General features: G+C 51.1%; 1 protein-coding gene across 10 annotated transcripts in view; it reads right to left on the bottom strand.

The window, feature by feature from the left end:
• The window catches only part of PITPNM2 (phosphatidylinositol transfer protein membrane associated 2), a 157,958-nt gene that overhangs the window by 108,604 nt on the left and 26,318 nt on the right, over positions 1 to 23,036 (bottom strand). For 7 of the 10 annotated variants that reach the window (XR_011249934.1, XM_069557715.1, XM_069557720.1 and 4 more), the window contains exon 2: positions 10,346 to 10,434. The exons of 1 other annotated variant lie outside the window; for it this stretch is intronic. The gene's annotated coding sequence lies outside the window, so the exon portion shown is untranslated. Of the gene's footprint in view, positions 1 to 7,164; positions 7,340 to 10,345; positions 10,435 to 23,036 lie in introns of those variants that run through there. 2 more of the 10 variants (XM_069557719.1, XM_069557729.1) reach the window with 1 other exon arrangement.

Genomic DNA, 23,036 nt, shown 5'->3' with positions numbered 1-23,036 from the left:
TCCCAGGAGTAATCATAAGAATCAAAAGCACCAAAACATGGGGTACCCCAGAAGCAAATTCTGCATCCTTTAAAACAGTGGTTCCCAGCCTTTTTGGCACCAGGGACTGATTTCATGGAAGACAGTGTTTCCATGGACCGGGGCTGGGGGGAGGGGATGGTGTGGGGATGATTCAAGTGCATTACATTTATTCCTGCACTTTATTTCTGTTATCATTACATCAGTACCACCTCAGATTATCAGGCATTAGATCCAGGAGGTTGGGGACCTAGGCTGTAAAATATCATGGACAGGGTACCTACTTTGTGCCCAGTGCCTGCAGTCTGGGGGGCGGGGGCGGAAATACTTACAACAGCAAAAACTAGATACAGCCCCTACCAAGCACTTTATAGACATTCTCATTTAATCCCCATGACAACCTGTAGTGAGCACTAATCTTGTCCCCATTTTATGGACAAGGAAACTGAGGCTGAGAAAGGTGAAGGGACCTTTCCAAAGTCCCCCAGCCAGATTCTAAACCCAGGTAGCTTGGCTCTGGACCCTGCATTAACTGCCACACTACACAATTCTGCATGACCATCATTATAAAACAGTGCGTACTGAAAAATGGGACAAGTCTGGCAGATCCTCAAAATGTTAAATATGAGAGTTTTCACATAACCCAGCAGTTTCCCTCCTAGGGATGTACTCAAGGGAAATGAAATGTAGGTCCACACAGAAACATATACACGGGGGATTTCCCTGGTGGTCCAGTGGCTAAGACTCCTCATTCCCAAAGCTGGGGGCCTGGGCTCAATCCTGGGTCAGGGGTCTAGCTCCCACATGCTGCAACTAAGAGTTCATTTACTGAAACTAAAGATCCTGCATGCAGCAGCTAAGACCCAGTGAGGCCAAATAAATAAAAATAAATATTATAAAAAATATGCATGAAATATTTTTTTTAAATGTATACATGAATGTTCAGAGCAGCCTTATTCACGGTAATCCGATAGTGGGGGGAATTCCCTGGTAGTCCAGCAGTTAAGACTGAGCTTCCACTGAGCAGGGGGACAGGGGAACTGTCCCTGGTTGGGGAACTAAGATCCCGCAGGTTGTGAAGCTCAGCTGAAAAGGAAACAGTGGGGAGAATGCAAATGCCTATCAACTGATGAATGGATACATGTAACCATCCACACAACTGAATGTTATCCTGAGATAAAAAGGAATGAAGTACGATTTAGGTTACCATGTGCGTGAGCCTTGAAAACATCACAGTGAGTGAAATCAGCCAGTCACCAAAGGCCACATATTGTAGGATTCCATTTACACGAACTGTCCAGAATAGGCAAATCCACAGAGGTGGAAACCAGATGAGTGGTTGCCAGAGGCTGAGGGATAGGAACGCTGATTCACTGAGCACCCACAGGGCCAGGCACTGGGCAAGGTACTCTACACTGCCCCCCTCTTTTTTAACATTTATTTATTTGGCTGTGCATGTGAATGCCTAGTTGTGGTCTGTGGAATCTAGATGCCTGACCAGGGATGGAACCCAGGCCCCCTGCATTGAGAGCGCAGAATCTTAGCCACTGGACCACCGGGGACGTCCCTACACTGCCTGTCTCATGGGCTCTCTTTCCTCTGGTTAGTGTTTTCAAATCTAGGCCATTCTTGCAAGATGCTTTAAAGGTTCAAGAAAACACACTCCTGACCTCAGAAGTCCCCTTGCGATGGGAGTAAAGCGTGAGTCACGGGCATGGGGCTGGCCCTGGGGTGGTCTGTGACGTTGGAGGAGGAGTCCTCCTGCTGGGACGTCAGCTCAGCTCCCCACCGCCGCCCCATCTCATCCTGTCGCCCCGGCCTGCTTCTTGGGTCCAATGGATAAGCCTGTGCACAGGGAGGTACCAGGGAGTAAGGGCAACACACTTCCCCAGAGTATTTATAACTCGCACGAGAACCAAAGGGAAGGAGTGACCGACCGACTGAGGGAGGAGGCGTGGCTCTCCTTCCGAGCCTCTCGAAGCACAGCTCTGCTCTATTTTCACCTTCAGCACACGGAACAGCTCAGGCACACAGAAGGTGCTTAATTTGTGTTACTCGAATGATCACCTGACTTAAGGCAGCTCCTCTCATCTGGGAACCCCCCTCCTGGAAAGCACGCTTCAGGAACCAGCCAACAGACTCCCTCTCCTCCGGGAAACTGAGGAGTCGGAGATACCGAAACCTATCACAGACGCAGGCGCACCCTGAGCACGGCACTCAACCTTGATTGTCCTGGAGAACGGGTCCCATCCTGAGAACTGCCCCAGGGAGGCTAGGAAGGGTTCCCCTCTGCCCTCTCCAAGTGCTGCAGCTCAGGGCAAGCAAGGACTAAATGGCTAGTGCCCTGGCGGGAGTCTGTCTGGGTTTTGTTTGTTTGTTGCCATCCCCTCACTTCCCAGGTGGCACTAGTGGTAAAGAACCCACCTGCCAATGCAGTAGACTTCAGAGACGAGGCTTTGGTCCCTGGGTTGGGAAGATCCCCTGGAGGAGGGCATGGCAACCCACTTCAGTATTCTTGCCTAGAGAATCCTACGGACAGAGGAGTCTGGCAGGCTATAGTCCATGGAGTCACAAAGAGTCGGACATGGCTGAAGCGATTGAGCATAGCACACACGCACACTTCTTCCAGCTCCCAAGGAAAACTCCAACAAAAGGACCGGGGTAGGCATGAGACCAGGCCACTGAGGCTCAAGCCCCACTTCAGTGATCCAGCTCCATCTCCCATGTCTGGGCGCCACGCTCTCATGTCCTGGGACCACCTGTGGCTGCCAGGTGAAAGGTTGCCTGCCAGGGGTTGCACCGGGATCCCCGTACTTTAAGCGCAGCTTGTGATGGGTGACACAGCTGTAGGCAGTGAGATCCCAGCCCCCACCTACCCTCCTTGCTCCGTTTCTTATAAGGGATGAACTGTGGATTTAAGTAGACCACCAAGCGTGCAGGAGGCTCTGACTCGTGTTCCCCGAGGTATCTGGTGACTGTGGTGGCTGTTCATAGAGTCCACCCTGGGACAGAGAGCCCAGGCCTGGACAGCTCCTGCACGTGCCTCACACCTGAGCCTGATTATCCATGATCAAGGGGGCATGCTCGGTCCACCCGTCTGTCTCCTCAAACTGTTAGCTCCTCCAGAGCAAGGACACCTTGTCTCTGGGCTGTCACCTTAGTACTAGCTCAATAAAATCTTCAAAAACATGCACAGAGAAAGAGAAAAGCTAATACCACCTATTAACCCACATATGTGAAATCTATAAAAATGGTACAGATGAACTTATTTGCAAAGCAGAAATACAGCCAGAGACATAGAGAACAAGCATATGGACATCGGGGGGAAGACTGGGTGGGATGAACTGGGAGACTGGGATTGACATACGTACACTACAATGCATAAAACAGGTAACTAATGAGAACATCCTGAATAGCACAAGGGAACTCTGCTCAGGGCTCCGTGGTGAGCTAAAGGGGAAGGAAATCCAAAAAGGAGGGGATCTATGTAGAGGTACAGCTGATTCACTTTGCTGTGCAGCATAAACTAACACAACATTGTGAAGCAAATACACTCCAATTAAAACAAAAAAATGCGTAAGAGCATTGCCTCTGATCTGCCCAAGAGTTCAGACATGACCACCAAGACTTCAGCCCAACTGAGATCAAAATGCGGGCCTAGAGAGAGCCACTAGAGACCCAGAGCATCTGGAATCATCAGCTGACACTCCAGGTTCCTGCCAGCCAGTAAGTCTGCCAGGCCCCCATGCTCGGCTGCAGTGTCAGGGGCCCTCTTCCCTGGGAACCTCACACCTCCGCAGGTCTCCTTCCAGAGCCACCACTGGTTCAGCTACAGACACTGTGGGCTCGGGGTCAGAAGCCCAGTCTTGGCTCTGTAGGTTAAGTGAAAAGGTTGCCCTAGATGATGTCTTCTTACGTGCTCGGTCGGTAAGTCACGTCCAACTCTTTGAGACCCCAGGAACTGAAGCCCCCCCAGGCTCCTTTGTCCATGGGATTCTCCAGGCAAGAATACTGGAGTGGGTTGCCATTTCCTTCCAGGGGATCTTCCTGACCCAGAGATCGAACCTGAGCCTCCTGCATCTCCTGCACTGGCAGGTAGATTCTTTATCGCTGAGCCACCTGGGAAGCCCAGACGATCTCTTGGATCCTTTCAAATCCATGCGAACCTGGCTTTTAAAAGCCCACACAGCAACTTTCCAGACTAGGTTGCGAAGACTCTGCACTCACAATGCAGAGGGCCCAGGTTTGACCCCTGGTCAGGAAGTAGATCCCACATGTGGCAACTAAGAGTCTGCATGCCACAACTAAAGATCCCGCAGGCTGCCACAAAGATCAAAGATCCCCGGTGTGCCGCAGCTAAGATCCAGTGCAGCCAAATAAGTAAATATATATTTTTTAAAAAGAAGAAAGTGCACACAATGAGGATCACCTCATTCCTCCGCGATTTGTTCCAGCTCTACCTTTGAAACATACCCAGAGCCCAACTCTCTTATCCCTGCCACTGCTGCCACCCTGGCCCAGCACCTGACATCTCACCTTTGCGTGCGTCTCCCCACTGGTCTCCCTGCTTCCTTTCTTCACCCCATCCAGTCTGTTCTCAACACAGTAGCCAGAAACCATCCTTTTAAAGCACAGGTTGGATCCTGGCCCTTCTCTGATCAAACTCTGGAGTGGTATCATACCTTACTTAATCAAGGTAAAAGTTCAGACAGGATTTCAAGGCCCTGCTGGATTCGGGCTCTCGTATTTCTCCAGCCTCCCTCTCCTTCCCTCACTCCCTCACTCAGGTTTCTTGAGCACCCTGGACAATCTCCTGCCTCAGTGCCTTTGCACAGGTTGTCTCTGCCTGGGATAACCTCCCAGCTCTCTCCCTCACCTCCTTTAGGCTTTTGCTTAAATGTCCTTGACTGGAGAGGCCTTCTCTTCCCCTGTTTATTTAGCTGTGATGACCATTTGATGTACTTATATAGTTTACTGCATATTTGTATATTGTATGTCTACCCCGCTGCTAGACTATAAGCCCAGAAGGGCCAGAGTTTTAAAAGTTTTATCACGCCTTTATACCCAGCTCCCAGAAAAGCAGCTACTCACTAAATACATGTTGAGTGAATAGGTTTTGATCATTTGTGGTGGTCTGGACATGCTACTAAGAAAAACGGTCTCAGGCTATATGACCCTCCAGCTTGACAGAGTCCCTCTGAGAATCTCAAGCTCTCTGGATGCTGTCTAAGAGAATCAAAGTGATTATTTCAGGCAGGTTCAAGGCTCAGGAAGTATGTGGAGGGACAAAGCAAGGAAATGACACAGACCTGGTCTGGTCCCTGGGAGGTGTGGGGGGGTCATTTCATAAGCAGATGCTTCCTTGCTGGGCAAGACAGGGTTATAAACAAAGCTCATTAGTGCATGAGACACCCATCAAGGGGAAAGCACAGGAAGGAAAACTCAAGGAGTTGGCTCTTCATTAGAACCAGGGAGGACTTCCCTGGTGGCCCAGGAGTTAATCCTCCTGCCAATGCGGGGGACATGGGTCTGATTCCTGGTGCGGGAAGACTCCACACGCTGCAGAGCAGCTAAGTCCGTGTGCCACAACTGCTAAGCCTGTGCTCTAGAGCCTGGAAGCCACAGCTACCGAAGCCCAAGCGCCCTCGAGCATGTGTGCTACAACAGCAGAGGCCACCTCGATGGGAAGCCCGCACACCGGGCGGGAGAGTGGTCCCTTCTCACCGCAACTAGAGAAAGCCCATACACAGCAACGAAGACCCAGTGCAGCCAAAAATAATCCATTAGTTTTAAAAGAAAGAACCAGGGAAAGGCTGACACAGGGGAAGAGAGAGCAAAGGGCAGCCAGAAGTGGGGCGGCAGTGCCAAGAGCCTGTGGACAGAGCTCCAGGGGCACCCCAGCCCGACCACTGAAGCCGAGCCAGCTGCTCGCCCCACCCTGCCCTGCCGACCCCAGCGCGCTCAAGTGCAGGGCCCTCGAGCCTGGCTCTCCGAAAGGTGCCTGGGTGAAAGTCCACAAGTGACCAGGAGCAGAGGCCAGAAACAAGGCCCAAGAAGCGCAGCTCCTGCCCCATGGGTGAAGGTGAAGCGTGTTCTGGGGAAGACGTGTGTCACCAAGGCCAAGAGGGCAAACCCAGGGAATGGGTGCCCGGGGCTCCTGAGGAGAGGATGAAATGGGAGGTGGAAGGGCTGGACTTCGGCAGGACAAGGCTCCCGGCAGGGTGGTGGGCTGGGGAGGTTCCCCAGAGAATGTGGAAAGAAGGGAGGGTCAGGCTCCAGTGGAAGCCCCCTCCACTTTCTACACGAGTCTGGGCAGGGCTGGCCAGGCGAAAAGGGAATATAGGGGACTTCCTGGTGGTCCAGTGACTAGGACTCTGAGCTCCCAATGCAGTGGGGCCTGGGTACGATCCCTGGTCGGGGAGCTGGATCCCACACGCCACAACTAAAGAGTGTGCATGCTGCAACTAAGATCGAAGATCCTGTGTGTAGCAACTAGGACCCAACTCAGCCAAAATAAACAAGTGTTTAAAAAAAAGAAAGAAAAGGGAATATGGATGGGATGTCAGGAAGGGACATAGAGGGGACACCAGATCCTGCCCAGCTGATTCCTAAGCGCAGTAGGGGGACCTCAAAGGACCACAGGACAAGCCCCAGTCCTTGCTCTTGTTGCCCCTCCCCACCCCGCCCCTCCATGCATGCTCGTGGCCTCCCTCATTGACCCAGCAGACCTACAACCCGGGAACTGTCAGCCAAGCCTCCCATGTGGGGCTGGGGTGCAGAGGGGGTTGTACAGCTTCCACAAATGAAAGAAAGACACCTTACCCCTCCTTCAGCCTCCACCCAGGGGCTGGAGGGGAGGCGGGGAGGCCAGCTCGGTGGTGCGGACTGGTGTGGACGAACAGTGTGTCAGTTGGGGCTGTGGTCTGAGGTCCCTGCCCTTGTCATCAGCTCTCTTCCTCTCCAGGAGACAGTAGTGACCTTGCAGAGGCCTTGGTGGGCAGTGGCGACAATGGCAGGAAGTGCCCCTCCCCGCCAGCTGGGGAGTCAGGAAGGAAGTGACCGACTCCGAGCCTGGGCCCTGGGACCCCGGCCGAGCCCCCACTCCAAGAACTAGCCCCCACCCCAAGAGCTAGAAGCTCTGCTCACCTGCTCAGGGCGGCAAACGTCCTCTGCTTTGGGGAGAGGCAGGGCTGAGAGCAGATGCTCTCGCCGCTGGGACCCCCCCTCTTAGAGGCAGACCTCCTGTGGGTGGACGGCTCCTGCGTCAGGGCAGCGGACGTAGAACGCGAATGCGGCCAGGCTGAGCTGAGAAGACAACTCCAGCTGCCCCCTGCCCGCCCTCCACCCCACCCCCACCTCCTGGAAGGAAGGGCTCCGGGTTCCTCTGGAGCAAGGAGCTTCTCTAAAAATACACCCTGCTCCTTAAGCCTTTTCCTCCTCCAGCCCCCTGCAGAGGAGACGAGGAGTTGGTCTCCCTCTCAGAAGGGCCATCTTGCTTCACACCACCCCCAGCCTCTTGCCATTCAGGGTCCAGTGGTCTCCACGTCTGACCAGGCCACAAACTCCCAAGAAGAGCTCAAAGGCAGGTGAGGCGTGACCATGATTGTCTCCACTGTCCGGGGGGTCCAGGGTAGAGCCCAGAAGGGGGAAACTCAGGATGCTGGAACAGCATATGCAAAGCACAGAGGTGAGAGGGCAGAGCGGGCACTGGGCCAACACCAGGGCAGAAACCCCACAGGGGCGGAGACTGCACAGCTGTGTCTCGGGCACCTGGGATGGTACCCAGTTGTCACTGGGTACTCAGTAAATGTTCACTGGGTAAACAAGAGAAGCTGAAGAGTTCTTTTTTTTTAAAGATTGTTTTTGATGTGGACCATTTTTAAAGTGTTTACTGAATTTGTTACAATATTGCTTCTGTTTTTCTTATTCTTTTTTTTTTTTCTGGTTTCTTTTTGGCCATGAGGCATGTGGCATTTTAGTTCCTGAACCGGGGATCAAACCTGCGTCCCCTGCGCTGGAAGGCAGAGAGTTAACCACTGGGCCACCAAGGGAGTGCCCCGAGGAGCTCTAAGTGAGGACCTGCAGAGGAGGGGAGGCTGTAAGCCCACCATCCGCAACACCACGGAACGGTGCGAGGCCATCAGGAAGGACAAGAACCCCCTTCCTGTAGAAGAGGAAACAGGAAGCGAAGGCTCTGTGGGAGCCCTCCAACCGACATGAGCTGATGTCAGAGCTCAGGCCAGGCTGTGTGGGCCGAGGAGGGCTCACCAGGCCCCCACCCCCAGCCAGCAGGAGGGCGAGTGGCTGCGGAGAGGCAGAGAGGGCCCCGTGTCCCCATGTCAACTCCTTCCCCAAACGCCCATTTGAGACACCTTGGAGAAAATTCACGCAAAGCAACAGAACAAAAAATACAACACACACACACACAAAAATACAACACAGCACTCTCCCTTCTTAGCACTTGGAGGCCTTTTCACAGCAACAAAAACGGGTGAGCAATTAGAGGAGACAGCCCACGGTGAAACACGGCAGTGAGTGGGCCCATGGCTGCGGCCTTGTGTGCTGGGCCCCGTGTGCCCAGGGAGCAGAGGAAGCCCAAGCGAGGTGTGGTGGGGAGGGCAGGGGGCTTACCTGGAGCCAGGCCCCCAGCCCATGGGGAAGCCCAGCTGTGTTTGGGAAACCACGTCATGTGCATGGGGTCCAGTACCAAGCTTACCACTGACTAGCTGTGTGACCTTGAGCCAGATACTTGCCCTCTCTGAGCTTCAGCTGCCTCATGTAAAACGGATTGTCAGTATTCTTGCCTGAAAAAAATCCCATAGATGGAGGAGCCTGGCAGGCAGGCTCTAGTCCAATGGGTCGGACATGACTAAGCACGCAGGCAGGCAAGGGCCTCTGCACAAGTTACTGTGTGCTTAGCAGAGGCAGTGCGTTTACAACCCATAGCCCAGCCAACACAGCAGAAACCAGAGACTTCAGTGCTCCCATCTTCTCCCTCCAGGTTAGTTTCCCCAAATGGAGTGTCCCCTCTCTGAGCCCCAAAGCTCAAACCAGCCAATTAGCACACAGGGAGAAGGGTTCATCGATGTTCAGGAAAGGAAAAGGCAACATCACTTCAGCTGCTCTGCCCACCAGAGGCCTTGGGTGTGACAAAAAGGGGACAGAGGGAGGCCGGGCCCTGAGACTCAGGACAGCAACGGGACGAGATGGACCGGAAGCCAGCATGGGGGCTCCTGCGAGAACTCAGGGCAGAAGGAGAGAAAGGGCCAGCCCCTGGGGGATGCGCTGCTGGCTCTGACTCCATAGCGGATCCCAGCTCATCACAGCCTCCGGCCTCCGTTTCCTCCAGGGAGGTGGCTACCCGAAAACACTCACACTGTTGTTTCCCTGTTGCCAACCACAACTTGTGAGACACGGCAAACCAGCACCCAGACTGCCTGCTCAGACGCTTCAGTCGTGTACGACTCCTTGCGACCCCATGGACTGTAGCCTGCCAGGCCCCTCTGTCCACAGGATCCTCTAGGCGAGAATACTGGAGTGAGTTGCCAGGTCCTCCTCCAGGGGATCTTCCTGACCCAGGGATTGAACCCATGTCTCTTATGTCTCCTGCACTGGTAGGCGGGTTCTTTACCACTAGCACCACCTGGGAGGCTCACCCTGGAAGCCCCAAAACTCTGGTCCTGTCTCTTTGACTGGGGTGGGGAGGACCAGGCTGAGCCAAGGAGCCAAGAGCAGAGAAGCACCCCCTGGGTGCCCTGTACAAAGGAGAGCAACACAGGCTGCCCCAGGGAAGCCAAAGCTACCACAGACAGAACATCAGTCCTTCCTGCTAGGTGAAGAGGAGTCAATCTCTACAAGACGCACGATCGATGAATATTATCTACCCCATGTGAATCAGCGGAGAAGGCAACGGCACCCCACTCCAGTACTCTTGCCTGGAAAATCCCATGGATGGAGGAGCCTGGTGGGCTGCAGTCCATGGGGTCGCTAGGAGTCGGACACGACTGAGCGACTTCACTTTCACTTTTCACTTTCATGCATTGGAGAAGGAAATGGCAACCCACTCCAGTGTTCTTGCCTGGAGAATCCCAGGGACAGGGGAGCCTGGTGGGCTGCCATCTATGGGGTCGCACAGAGTCGGACATGACTGAAGCGACTTAGCAGCAGCCATCTATGGGGTCGCACAGAGTCGGACACAACTGAAGCGACTTAGCAGCAGCAGCAGCAGCATGTATTTCAGACAAAGTCAGATATTTACAGAAGAGGAAACGGCAGTTGAGCCCCTGCACCCCCAAACTCCACAGCTGGGAGGCGGGGCAGTCCTTACCTGTGGGTCTGCATGGGAAGGCAGTGCCGATGTCCTACTCTCGAGGCCCACAGAAGGGTATCAGGCACCAGGACAGCCTGGCCAGCATCCTGCAGGGAGAAGCCCAGAGGGCGAGGGGGTGAGACACCTGGTCACTCTGATTGTTCAGAGCCCACTGGGAAATCCATGTGGCCAGGCCTCATCCTGAGTAATGCCAGAGAGATCCAGATGTGACCAGAGGACGGGAGTGGGATGCCTGGCTAAAGGAGTCTTCAGCTGACAAAAGGGACTCCTTCCAGGACGCGTTCCTGGAGGCTGATCCGCCCGACACCACCCATGACTCCCTCTGCTTAGGAAGACAGCTCGAGGAACCCAAACCCTCATCTCTAGCACATATGGGAAGCCTTCTTGTTTCAGAAGCCCAGCGTGGCGCTCTCAGCCTCAAACCTGAGGCTTTTCACCCATCAACCTTTGGGACTTCGGGACCTCGGGACCTCAGGCTGCAGAGGGGAGGCAGGTGGGAGACGGGGATGCGGAGGGGCGGGACATGACAGCCCGCAGCTCTCCGTCAGCAGTTAGCCAGCATCTTGATGCCTGGGGCAGGGTCATGGTCAGCCTCTCGGGGAGATGCAGATGACTCTCACATTCTAATCAAGCCCCTGAACTTGGGCAGTATGTGGCTGGAGGCCCACCTCCACCAGAGGCCAGAGATGAGCACTCACAACAAAATGAAAAGAGGTGGAGAAACAGATTTCCAGGGAGTCCCGGGGTGCAGTCAGCCTACAAGAGCATAGAACATGCGCAGGCACCATGAAAGCTGCCACCCAACCCAGGGCTCCCCCCCAGGACACAAGATGCTCCCCTGAACCATGTGTGCAGCTCAACATGAAACAGCAGCACCTCTATGGCCCTTGCCCACCACACCCCCCACAACCATGCCCACAGCCTGCCTTTTGTCTGTGGAAAAACTTGAGCCAAAGAGTAAGCTTAATCGGAGAAGTGAGAAGATGCAGAAACAAAGGGAAACAGTCAAAGGAGACCAAATAATAATAGTTTAGTCATTAAACATAGTCAAGGACCTTCAGTTCCTCCTCAAGGGCTCTAGGTAACATTCCCAGCCATGTCCTGGGAGCTGTTTTGCAGACAGAGACCCCCACTAAGTGGAAGAAGTTAACTACACGATGACCAGACACAAGCCAGGACACAAGCTGCCACAATTCCGAGAACTGGCCTCAAAGAGACAGAGACAATCCTGGAACTGACGATTAACTATACTTAAAACAACCAAGATGACCGCTGGTCAGACCGCTGAAGACCAATCTCAAGATGAGCATCAGAGCTGACTCTGCTGTTTCTGCCTGGAGCCCCCTCTCTCTGTCTATAAAAGCTCTTGCCCTCTGATTGTTGGTGCAGCGTGGTGGGGGAGGGGAAGTCAGCCTTCGGACAGGTGTACCGCCTCCCCAGAGCCCCGTCTGCTGGCATCCATTTCCTTTCCACCAACCTGGCCTCTCTGCTGGTTTTTGAGCTGCGAGCGGCCAGACCCCACTTCTGGTTACAAAGACGCGTTCTTGTTTGTCTGACATTGGTGCTTCCCATGTGTGGTGCCCAGGAGGCAGGCAGCAGCCCAGGAGGCCTCCCAGTGACCATGATGGGAAGGCAGAGGCCTTGACTGTTGCAGGAACCCAACTCCAGAGCAACCCTACTCCTGGGGCTGAGGCCAGGCACCAGGGCAACCAGGGACACCCGAGGTAAAAATCAAAGAAGAGGGGGGTTTCGTGGTGCCTCGGAAAAATGAAAGTGATACACTGCAGAGTGAGGGCACAGACGGTGAGAGTTCAGAGGAGGAAGAGAAGCAAACTAGGGAGGTGAAAAGATAACCAGCGACGGCACAGTGGTGGGAGGTGTGGCTGCAAACGACAGAGATCGGCTTTTCACACGCCGCCCACCCCACTGCAGTCCCACGCTCCCTCTGGGGGAAGCCTCAGCAAATGCTGTGAATTCCTCTTTGGGACTGGCCCGCAGGGGTTGAGGCTCCTTCTCTGCCCTGCACTTACATATGCAACCCCTGACTAACGCAACATCCCAGGTGGCTCAGGTGCCAGTTCCCCTCCCGGACACACTAACTTCGCCACCTCCCCGGCTCCATCCCATCAGAACCCTTGGCTTGCCCTGGCATACATGCCCTGCCTCTGCAGGACTTCGCCTCTGTTCTGCTTCTTAGCTTTCATCACAACACCTCCAACCCCTCTGGGAGATCTGTGCCCATCTCCCCATTTGAGGCGTCAGGAAACCTGCCAAGAGGTTTAGTCAAAGGCAAGCCAGCTTCAGCGCGACTCCCCTCCACTGTGTGCACCTCTCCCAGGATGTCACCTCTTCCATGTGAGAAGGTCAGCTGTGACTCACACATCCCCTTCCCCCTACCATCCGCTGCAGAAGATCCGAGGGGGCCTGCGAGAAAGGATGCTCACTCTTCACACAGGGGTGCATGGTGGGGAAATGATTTTTCTGACAAAAGAATGCATTTAAAATTCAAAAATTGAATGCAGGGTCAACTTAAAGAGCCAGGCAGCTCCTGGGGGAACAGAGCTCTAGGGGCAGGGGGGCAAAACCACACTGAAAAAGAGTAGGAAGATGGTGCGGGAGGACTTGGCTTTCCTCCCATGACCACTCACACAAAAGGCTAAAAGCCAACCAGCCTGCTCCCTTAAGGGGGATGAAGGATCAAAAGAGAACACGATTCCAGGCTGAGACTTGCTGCACATGTGTTCCGTGCACACCTGTAGCTGTGGTCTTGGGGGGATGGGGGGAAGTTCTGGAACTAAATGATGTGCGGTGTGTTGCTGTTTACCAGGAACAAAGGCATTTTATTCCTTTGAGCTCCCTCCCCCAGTGTTATTGAAGTATAACTGACAAATAAAATCATGATATACTTCAAGTGCACAGCCATAAAAAGAATGAAATAAAGCCATTTGCAGCAACATGGATAGACCTAGAGATAATCATACTAAGTGAAGTAAATCAGACAGAGAAAGACAAATATCATGACATTGCTTACAAGTGGAACCTAAAAAGATGACACAAATGAACTTTCCAAATAGACCCACAGATATAGAAATAAGCTTAGGATTACCAAATGGGAAAGGTGGGGGGCCACAGAGTAGGAGTTTGGGATTAGCATATAAACACTGAAAGTGAAAGTCGCTCAGTCGTGTCCGACTCTTTGCGATCCCGTGGACTGTAGCCTGCTGGGGTCCCCATGGAATTCCCTCCATGGAATTCTCCAAGCCAGAATACTGGAGTGGGTAGCTGTTCCTTTCTCCAGGGGTTCTTCCCAACCCAGGAATCAAACCGGGGTCTCCTGCATTGCAGGCAGATTCTTTACCAGCTGAGCTACCAGGGGAAGCCCAGCATATACACACTACTATATATAAAAGGGATAAACAACAAGCACCTACTATGTAGCATGGGGAACTAAAGTCAATATCTTGTAAAAATCTATAGTGGAAAAGAATCTGAAAAAGAATATATATGTATATGTATAACTGAATCATCTTGCTATACACCTGAAACCAAGACAACATTGTAAATCAACCATACTTCAATTTAAAAAAATAATAAAAAGCGTGCAGTATGATGATCTGATAGACGTATGGACCGTGAAAGGATTCTCATCATTGAGTTTATTATTCTATCACCATGTTGGTTTTATTGTTGTTGTTGTTTTGTGATGAGAACCCTGAAGTTCTACTCTTTTAGCAAATCTCCCTTAGACAATACTACAGTGTTATCGATTGTAGTCATCATGTTATACATTAGCTCCTCTTCTTTCCATTTTAAATCTAAATCTTCAATATGCCTCTTCAATGACTTGGAAAATTTCAAGAGGGTGAAAAAAAGAAAGAAAAAAAAACCCATCCTTTGAGAACAGAAGTCAGAATTGCTTTCCTGAAAAATTTTCAGATCCCTAAATGTTTTAGTCGGTGGACATGAATTAGTAAGTGAATCTGTTTCTCTACACAACTGCTATTAATAGAATATCAGTCTCTCTTCATCCCCACTAAATAAATGTCAAACAAACACTTAAAGAATACTGGTTTGATGGGGTGCCAAATGACTAGCTTGCCCAGACGTCCACATGTCTAAAGTTGGCCCTGGTTGAGAGTGTAAGTTCCAAACGAGTGGGTAGCATGGCTGGAGTTAAACACTGTTGTTTCCATCCCCCGTTGACATGGAGACCGGGGGAGGCAGGTGGCTGAAGAACGGGCAGAGAGGGATGGATGCAAACAGCAGTGGTACCCAAGCAAGTTGTCCAGGTTGCTGATAACAGGTAGGGGCTGTCCAGCTTTGGATTCCATCTAAAGGCATAGCTCCTGATTTTCTGATTTATGAAGATGTAATTCACATGCCACAAAATTCACCCATTTTTTTAAAAAAGTTCACATGGGACCTTATTTCCCCAAACAGGGACTGAACCCGCATTGCCTGCATTGGAAGACAGATTCTTAACCACTGGACCATCAGGGAAGTCCCATGGCCCTTCTAAGGGGTACAGTTTAGCAGCATTTAGCATATTCACAAAGTTGTGTGACTGTCACCTCTCTCGAGCTCTGGAACATCTTCATCACACAGCCCAACATCGCCCCCCATCAAGGAAATCCCACGTCTATTGGCAGTCACTCGGCAAATCCCTCCCCTCCAGCCCCTGGCCAGTGCCGTCTGCTTCTGTCGCTGCAGATCCGTCTACTCTGGACACTTCGCATGAACTGGATCACACAGTCAGCACGTGGCCTTGTGTGTTGGACTGCCTGCACTTCAAATCATGTTTTCCAGGCGCATTCACATCGTGGCGTGTGTCAGTACTTCATTCTGTTGTTGTGGCTGAACAGCATGGCGTTGTGTGGATCGACTCTCTCTTGTTTATCCATTCATTTGTGAATGGACACTTGGGTTGTTTCCGCTCTGGGGCTATTATGAATTATGCTGCCGAGAACATTCACATACAAGTTTTTATGTAGACATATGTTTTTGATTCTTTAGGTACATAGCTAGGAGTTCCTGATTTTTAATAAAATAATTTAAAATGAGTAATACCTTCTGAAAAGATTTCTAAAAAAGGCATGAGAGTGAGTTTCTCTCTTGTTCCTGCCCCATGGCCCCTGGTTCTTCTCCCCAGGGTCAAGCTAACTCTCCCTGAGAGGCCCAGACACACTGCACAGCCTGCTGCACCTTACAGTCCTCTGGCAGGAGGAGACCCGACGACCAGATGCGGCCGGAATCAGCTTAGTGAGGCTTCACAGTGGGCACAGGGCCCAGTCTGAGTCCGGTCTCTGCTGTCTGTCGGCAGCCCGGCCCTGGGAATCGGCTTAGCGCCCTGGGCGGACAGGTTTTGACATCTGGCTCTGCCATCTCTAGGCCCTGCGGCCTCAAGCCAGCTGCTTAACTCCTCTGGACTTAGCTTCCTTTTCTGTAGAAGAGCACTCACACTAGGACTTCACTATTGGTCCAGAGGCTGAGGCTCCCCGTTCCCAATGCAGGGGGCCCGGGTTCAAGCCCTAGGAAAGGAACTAGATCTCACATGCTGCAATCAAAGAAAAAAAAAAGATCCCACATGCCGCCACTAAGACCCAGAACAGCCAAATAAATAAATAAGAAATAAAATAAGTATTTTTTAAAAAAAGGCATGCTAACACTACTACCTAGTTCATGGAACCGCCAAGAAGGGTCCAGGAGCTCAGGAAGGCAAGTGGTCAGCACCAGACCTGGCACACAGTAGGCACCCAGTGTTTGCTGCCACTGTAATTACTACAACTACTTACTACACTGTGGTCGACCCCATCCTTGGTCTCCCCATCTGGAAAACGGCAGCAGACACCTCCTGTGCACGGTTATGTGGACTGCACAAGAGCCCAGGGTGGGCCGCCATTGCTTAGCAGCAGGAGCTCCGGGAGAGTCAGGATGGCCACGCTGCATCCCCACATCCCCTGGTCCTGCTCCGGAACCACCCCAAGGAGAGGCCAGGTGTCCCTACTCAGCACCCTCGGCCCTGAATTCTCCACCCCGCCGCCCACAAGTACAGAAAAAGACCCTGCTTCCTGGACCCCCAGCCCTTTGGGGGGGAAGGGGGGGGGCGATGGCTGGGCTTCTTATTTGTCCCTTTCCAGTCACCACCCAGCACCCCTTTCTGGATCCTTCCCTCTGCTTTCTCAACACACTCAACTCTGAACCTGAACATCTCTCTCTGAAGCCCAGACGTGGAGACAGCAGGGAAACCCTTAGAGACCTTCAAAGTGAAGGGGCCTCAAGTGAGGAAGGACGCATTAGTGGGGCCATTAGGAAGCTGTTAGGGGTGATCTGCTCCCAGCTGGCAGGAGGTGAAACCAAGCCTGCAGAACAAACCCAGGTCGGGGAGGGCAGAGCGGGGAGAGGAGCTGAACAGGGCTGTTTTGGGTGTGCAAAAGTTCACAGGGGAAAACACCCAACACACACACTCACACACACACGCTTAACAGAAAGGAGAAATTCTTAGCCTGCAGCAGTTGGTAGCATTATGTAAAATCCCAAGCCCACAAAAATATCATTTGGATGATAAAAAGTTAAATTTAGCTAAGTACAGAGTGACTAATACTACGAGGGAGGGGCAGCGCCCCCAGTTGCCTGGAGCTGATACAGCTGGCTTTTAGAAACTTTTGACAAGTAACCAGGGCCTGGCGCAGCCCAGAATAACAGATTATGTAATAAGAGGCGCAGCCATTAGCAGTACAGAGCAGACGGCAGGCGCTGCAGCCGCCTGGAGGCAGGGGACCACTGGGGTCTGACTGCAGCTTCTGCCATAGCACCCGACCTCTGGGAGCCCGGGAGATCCAGGGGCATCTGAGAGCGGGGATGCATTAGCATGAGTGGATCCACCTGCCTCTTTTGCAAAGAGCTTCTCCCAGAGTGGCTGTGCTGGATGTTTACCTTGGTGGCCCCTTGTGGGCCAGGGCCCTGGGAAGTCCCTATTCTTTGAATCCAGTCTGGCCCCATGTCCTGTATTGACCAACAGAACGGGGAGAACTGGGGAGACAGGGAGTTACACTGGAACAGAACCTTAAGGAAGGACTGGTTGAGACTCACTGAAGGCAGAGACTCCAGCAAATGCTAGCACAGTGTTCACAACAGCACTAGTAACAACAGCAGAAGGCAGGCCACCCTGTCAACAGGTGGATGGATGAGCAAATGTGATCTATACAAAGGAATAGTATACAGCCCTCAAAAGGAAGGACATCCCGTCACATACGACAACATGGATGAGCCTTGAGGATGTTATGCTGAGTGAAATCAACCAGACAAACAGGACAAATACTCTCTGATTCCATTTATATAAGGCACCCATCAGAGTCAAGTCCAGAGAGACGGAAAGTAGAAGGGTGGCTGCCAGGTGTTGGCGGAAGGAGGACGGGGAGTTAAGTGCCTAATGGGGATAAATTTTAAGTTTTGCAAGGTGAAAAGGATTCTGTGGGTGGTGAAGATGGTTGCAATGGTATGAATGCACACTGCCACAGATCTTTGTACCTAAACATGGTTAGAGTGTGCACCTGAAACTAACACAATGCTGTTGCTTTTTAATTAATTTATATTGGAGTGTAATTGCTTTACAATGCTGTATTAGTTTCTACTCTACAGCAAAATGAATCAGCTACATGTATACAAATATTCCCTCTTTTTTTGGTCTTAGTTCACATTTAGGTCACCAGAGAGCACTGAATAGAGTTCCCTCTAGAGTCTCATCCCTCTATAGGCTCATGTGTGTCAATCCCAACTATGCTTCAATTAAAGCAATGGTTAAAGTGATACATGTTACACTATATGTATTTCACTACAATAAAAAAAATTAGATTTTTTTTTTAAAAAAGAGAAGAGGATGGAGGAGAAGGAGGAGGCATGGATGTGTCTGTTTGTCCCCTGGGGGAGTGGGCAGCCATCATATACGAAGTCCAACTAGCTGGAGATCACTGAGCCAGTCCAGCCATGGGGAGGGGTCACGCACAGAGGAACCAGTGCCTCAATTGACAGTCAAGAGCCTATACCCACCCACCAGCCCTGGGAGCTTGGTCATGTGTGGAAACACATCTTCCACCTTGAGTCAAGCCATCGCAACTGACATCAGCGGAGCAGAGATGAGCTGTCCCCAGCAAGCCCTGCCCAAATTGCCACCCCATCAACAAATAAATGGTGCTTTCAGCCACTAAGCTAGGGGAGTCCTCTGTTGCAGCAGAACACTGACACAGCAGTCAAGCCCTCTAATGGGTTTGGGGGAAATTTCTGTTATGAAGCTCTTTCACACTCTCACATATGAGTCACTAAGAGAAGTCAGTGCTTGAATGAGTCTGAGGAAAAGACTGATTTTCCACTCCCCAAATCCCAGTGGAATAAATGCTGAAATCAAGCCCTGTGCTAAGATTCAAACAGCTGCTGGAAAGGCTGGGGGATTTCTCCAATGATCCAATGGACTAATCAGGCCATCCATCAGCTGATCAATTCAACATTCTTTTTAAAAGTCATTCTTTTTAAGCCATAAAAAGAATGACTTTGAATGGCCCTGCCCAGAGCAGGGACTTGTACAGTGTGGACAGAGATATTGGTGGAATTCCCTGTGGTGGGTGGGGGTTGGGGAGTGATCCCAGGTGTGGGGGCTGAGAACAGAGTTCTAGCTGGCTGACTCTGGGCAAGTCAGTTCCCCTCTCTGGGCCTCAGTTTCCCCAGCTGTACAGTGAGAAGATTGATGTCTAAAAGCCCTTTCCAGGTATGGAGCAAAGGGACTCCTCCTACACTGTTGGTGGGAATGCAGATTGGTACAGCCACCATGGAGAATAGTGTGGAGGTTCCTTAAGAAACTAAAAATGGAGTTACCGTATGATTCAGCAATTCCACTCCTGGGCATATATCCAGAGGAAGCCATAATTTTAAGATACATGCACCCCAATGTTCACTGCAGCGCTACTTACGATAGCCAAGATGTGGAAGCAACCTAAATGTCCATCGACAGAGGAACGGATAAAGAAGATGTTGTTTATTTTATACAATGGAATACTACTCAGCCATAAAAAGAATGAAATAATGCCATTTGCAACTACACGGACGGACTGAGAGATTATTACACTAAGTGAAGTAAGTCAGACAGAGAAAGACAAACATCACATGACATCACTCATATGTGGAACCTAATTCTTAAAAAAATGACATAAATGAACTTATTTACAAAACAGAAGTAGACTCACAGACTTCAAAAACAAACTTATGGTTACCAAAGGGGAAACCTGATGGGGAGGGATAAATTAGGAGTTTAGGATTAATGTACACACAATACTAAATATTAGACAGATAACTAACAAGGACCTAGTGTTTAGCACAGGGAATTCTACTCAACACTCTGTAGTCACCTATGTGGGAAAAGACTGTGAAAAAGAATGAATACATGTGTGTGTATATATATAACTGAATTACTTTCCTGTACACCTGAAACTAACAGAACATTGTAAATCAACTATATTCCAAAATTTTTTTTAAAATTATTAATAATAAAAGACTTCTCCATTTGGCTCCAACATTCTGCAACACTGCAGTTTTGGCAGAAGGGAAAGCACACTGAAATAGAATCCAAAACACTGAACAAAGTCCAATTACCTATGTCTAGTTTACAGGGAGACGCACACACTGGAGTCTTCACCTCTGCCCCCTGGGAGCCGAGGCACTCTTATCTCCGTGTCCTTTGTGAATTTGTTTGTTCCTTCCACAACATTCCCTGTGGAAGTCCGGCTTGATCCAATTTCCTCTTCTGAATTACACTTTAGCTCCCTGGATTCTTAGTGGGGCTGTGTGATTAGTTCTGTGAATAGAGGGATGTACACCACTCCCCCACCCCCAGGCCTGGCCCTTAAGACACCTCACATGATCCTCTATGCTGAAACTCCTAATTGAGGACAATCTACATGCAAATGAGTTGGAAAAATCAAACTTGGCTGTGGACTTCCTAGTAGGCAAAGCAAAGAGGGCAACAGGCTGACCACAGAGCTCTGCTAACCGAAAAACATACTGCTCATGATAAGAATCTCTGTCTTGGCCAAGAGCTCTGAGAGGAAGGCTCTCCAGGGCCTCTGGGTGAGGAAATCGGTGTCTGGGCAAGAGGGAGCAAGAGGCCAGGCTTGTCCTGAAATCTGTTCCCTCCACGGCAGAGGGGGGGGGTCAGCTTTGGTGGTCCTCCTGTGACCTGACTGGTGCATTACTGCATGAGTGTAATTCTTCATCCTTGTTAACGTCAATACCGCAGCAGCATGATAAACACGGAAAATATTTACATACCTGTACCACGGATGGGTTGTTTAGACCATCTGGCTACAGGATGCGGTAAGTATTGTCAAACACATGGCCTGTCTGTAAAGGCTGTGCCTCAGCCCTGGGGAGGCCAGGCTCTGGGGTTCAGGTGGCTTCCCTGGGCCATATCCCCATCATACTCTGGACCACGGGGAACCCGAGAGACCAACTCACATCTCGGCAGGCCTGGACCCACTATCAGCCTCAGGCCATTGCCAGTTGGGAGCAGAGCCCTCAAGCCCCCTCTTCTGCTCCCTCTGGGTAAGCACGTTTGATAACCCCTGACACTTCTTTAGCAAGGAACTCTTTAGGACTCAAGTGCTTCCTACAACACTCACTTGGCAGGACTTCCTGGGTGGTCCAGCGGTTAAGAATCTGCCTGCCAGTCCCGGGGCCACAGGTTTGATCCCTGGTCCTGGGAGATCCCACATGCCTGGGGCAACTGAGCCCATGCACCACAGCTACTGAGCCTGTGCTTGAGAACCCAGTCACGACTACTGAGCCAACATGCTGCCACTACCGAAGCCCGTTCACCAAAGAGCCCATGCTCCACAAGAGAAGCCACCGCAATGAGAAGCCCGAGCACCAAAACCGGAGAGCAGTGCCTGCTCCCTGCTACTAGAGGAAGCACGCTTGCAGCAGTGAAGACCCAGCGCAGCCAAAAGTAAATAAATAGATCAATCTTTAAAAAAAGAAAAAAGACTCACTCAGCAAGACCGCCCCAATCCACAGCCACCCCGGGAATGTCTCCAGGGAGCACGGGACTGTGGGGAATCCTCAAGAGGCAAACAGCATAATTCGCTTGTGTCTGAAGCAGCTTCTGCCTAAGCTTCATCTCGCTAGAGAGGCAGGAGACAAGGACGAGGTACCACCGCTCCGGAAGGATGGATGACAGGGAGCTTAAGCTTGCCTCAGGGAGAGTTTCTTCTGCTGAGTTCTGAGATCAGGCTGAATAACGGAGGTATTTTTCCTCCTGGGTGGAAGTTAATTTTTTTCCCTTTTCCTTCTTTTAAATAATTTCAGGTGTGGGGCGGGTTGCTTTATTAATTTTAGTAAGAGCCAAAAAGTTCCCTTCGGAGCTCGTTTTTCAAAGTAGCAATTTTCTTAACGGGACACACGCGTTTGCCGCCCACAGGAGGAGCCGTGTCAGCCTGGCAGTCACAGTGCCCGGTGAACACCTTCCAGACAACTGTGAGTCAAATGGAAACTCGCCGCATCGGCTGCGTGGCCAGCAGCCTGGCCCAACACTCTGACAAGGGCTTTTGCGGGGGGCACGCCTGGAGGGAAGGTCAGCTGTATTTCCGTCCACTACGAACTCACAGCTTTAGGGTCTCTTTTTTTAATTTATTTTTTTGATGTAGACCATTTAAATAGTCTTTCTTGAACTTGTTATGATATTGCTTCTGTTTTAAATTTTGGGTTTTGGGCCACAAGGCATGTGGGATTTTAGCTCCCTGAACAGAGGCAGAACCTGCATCCCCTGCATTGGAAGGTGAAGTCTTAATTAACCACTGGACCACCAGGAAGTATCTAGTCTCTCTTTGTTTCCATTTTTTTTTTAAGCTTTTTATTTTGTATTGGAGTATAGCCAGTTAACAGTGTTGTGACAGTTTCAGGGGAACAATGAAGGGACTGAGCCATATACACGTATCCACTCTCCCCCAAGCTCCCCTCCCATCCACGCTGCCATATAACATTGAGTAGAATTCCCTGTGCTGTACAGAAGGTCCTTGTTGGTCATTCACTTAAAAGATAGCAGTGTGGACGTGTCCGTCCCAAACTTCCTAACTATCCACTCCCCCCTTTCCCCTAGTAACCATAACTTTGTTCTCTAAGTCTGGGAGTCTCTTTCTGTTTTGTAAGTTCATTTGTATCATTTCTTTTTAGATTCCACATATAATGGATATCACGATGTTTCTCCTTCTCTATCTGACCTACTTCATTCCTTAGAGTCTTCTTATTACGAACACCCTCGAAGATTTAAAATGCACCAACCAGAGCGTTCAGGGCCTTGGGTAGCACACAGACGGGGTTCAAGTGCCAGCTGGCCATCTTGCCTCCTGGAATCTGGATTTCGACTGTGAAATGAGGGTTAGCGACACAGCTAGAAGCCGCTTCCTGCTCTGAGAGTCATGAGCTGGTTCTGCAGTGACTGGGCAAGTAGGGGACTCTGTGGCCACGGAATCAATCGAGTGTTACAGTCTTTCCAAGGACTGGCACTCTGTCTGTGCAAACAGGGTGAGGACCACAAACCCCACATGTGGAGAGATGAAAAAAGTCAGAGCCTAAGGCCAGACACGGCCTGAGGCTCAGGGGGTTGCCACCGTGTTCCAGGAGAGCAAGCCCATGTGCACATTCCACA

Source organism: Ovis canadensis, chromosome 17 (assembly GCF_042477335.2).
Source record: "Ovis canadensis isolate MfBH-ARS-UI-01 breed Bighorn chromosome 17, ARS-UI_OviCan_v2, whole genome shotgun sequence".
Lineage (NCBI taxonomy): Eukaryota > Metazoa > Chordata > Mammalia > Artiodactyla > Bovidae > Ovis > Ovis canadensis.
The sequence above is the reverse complement of the archived record's forward strand: the minus strand, read 5'-3'. Positions and strand labels throughout refer to the sequence as shown.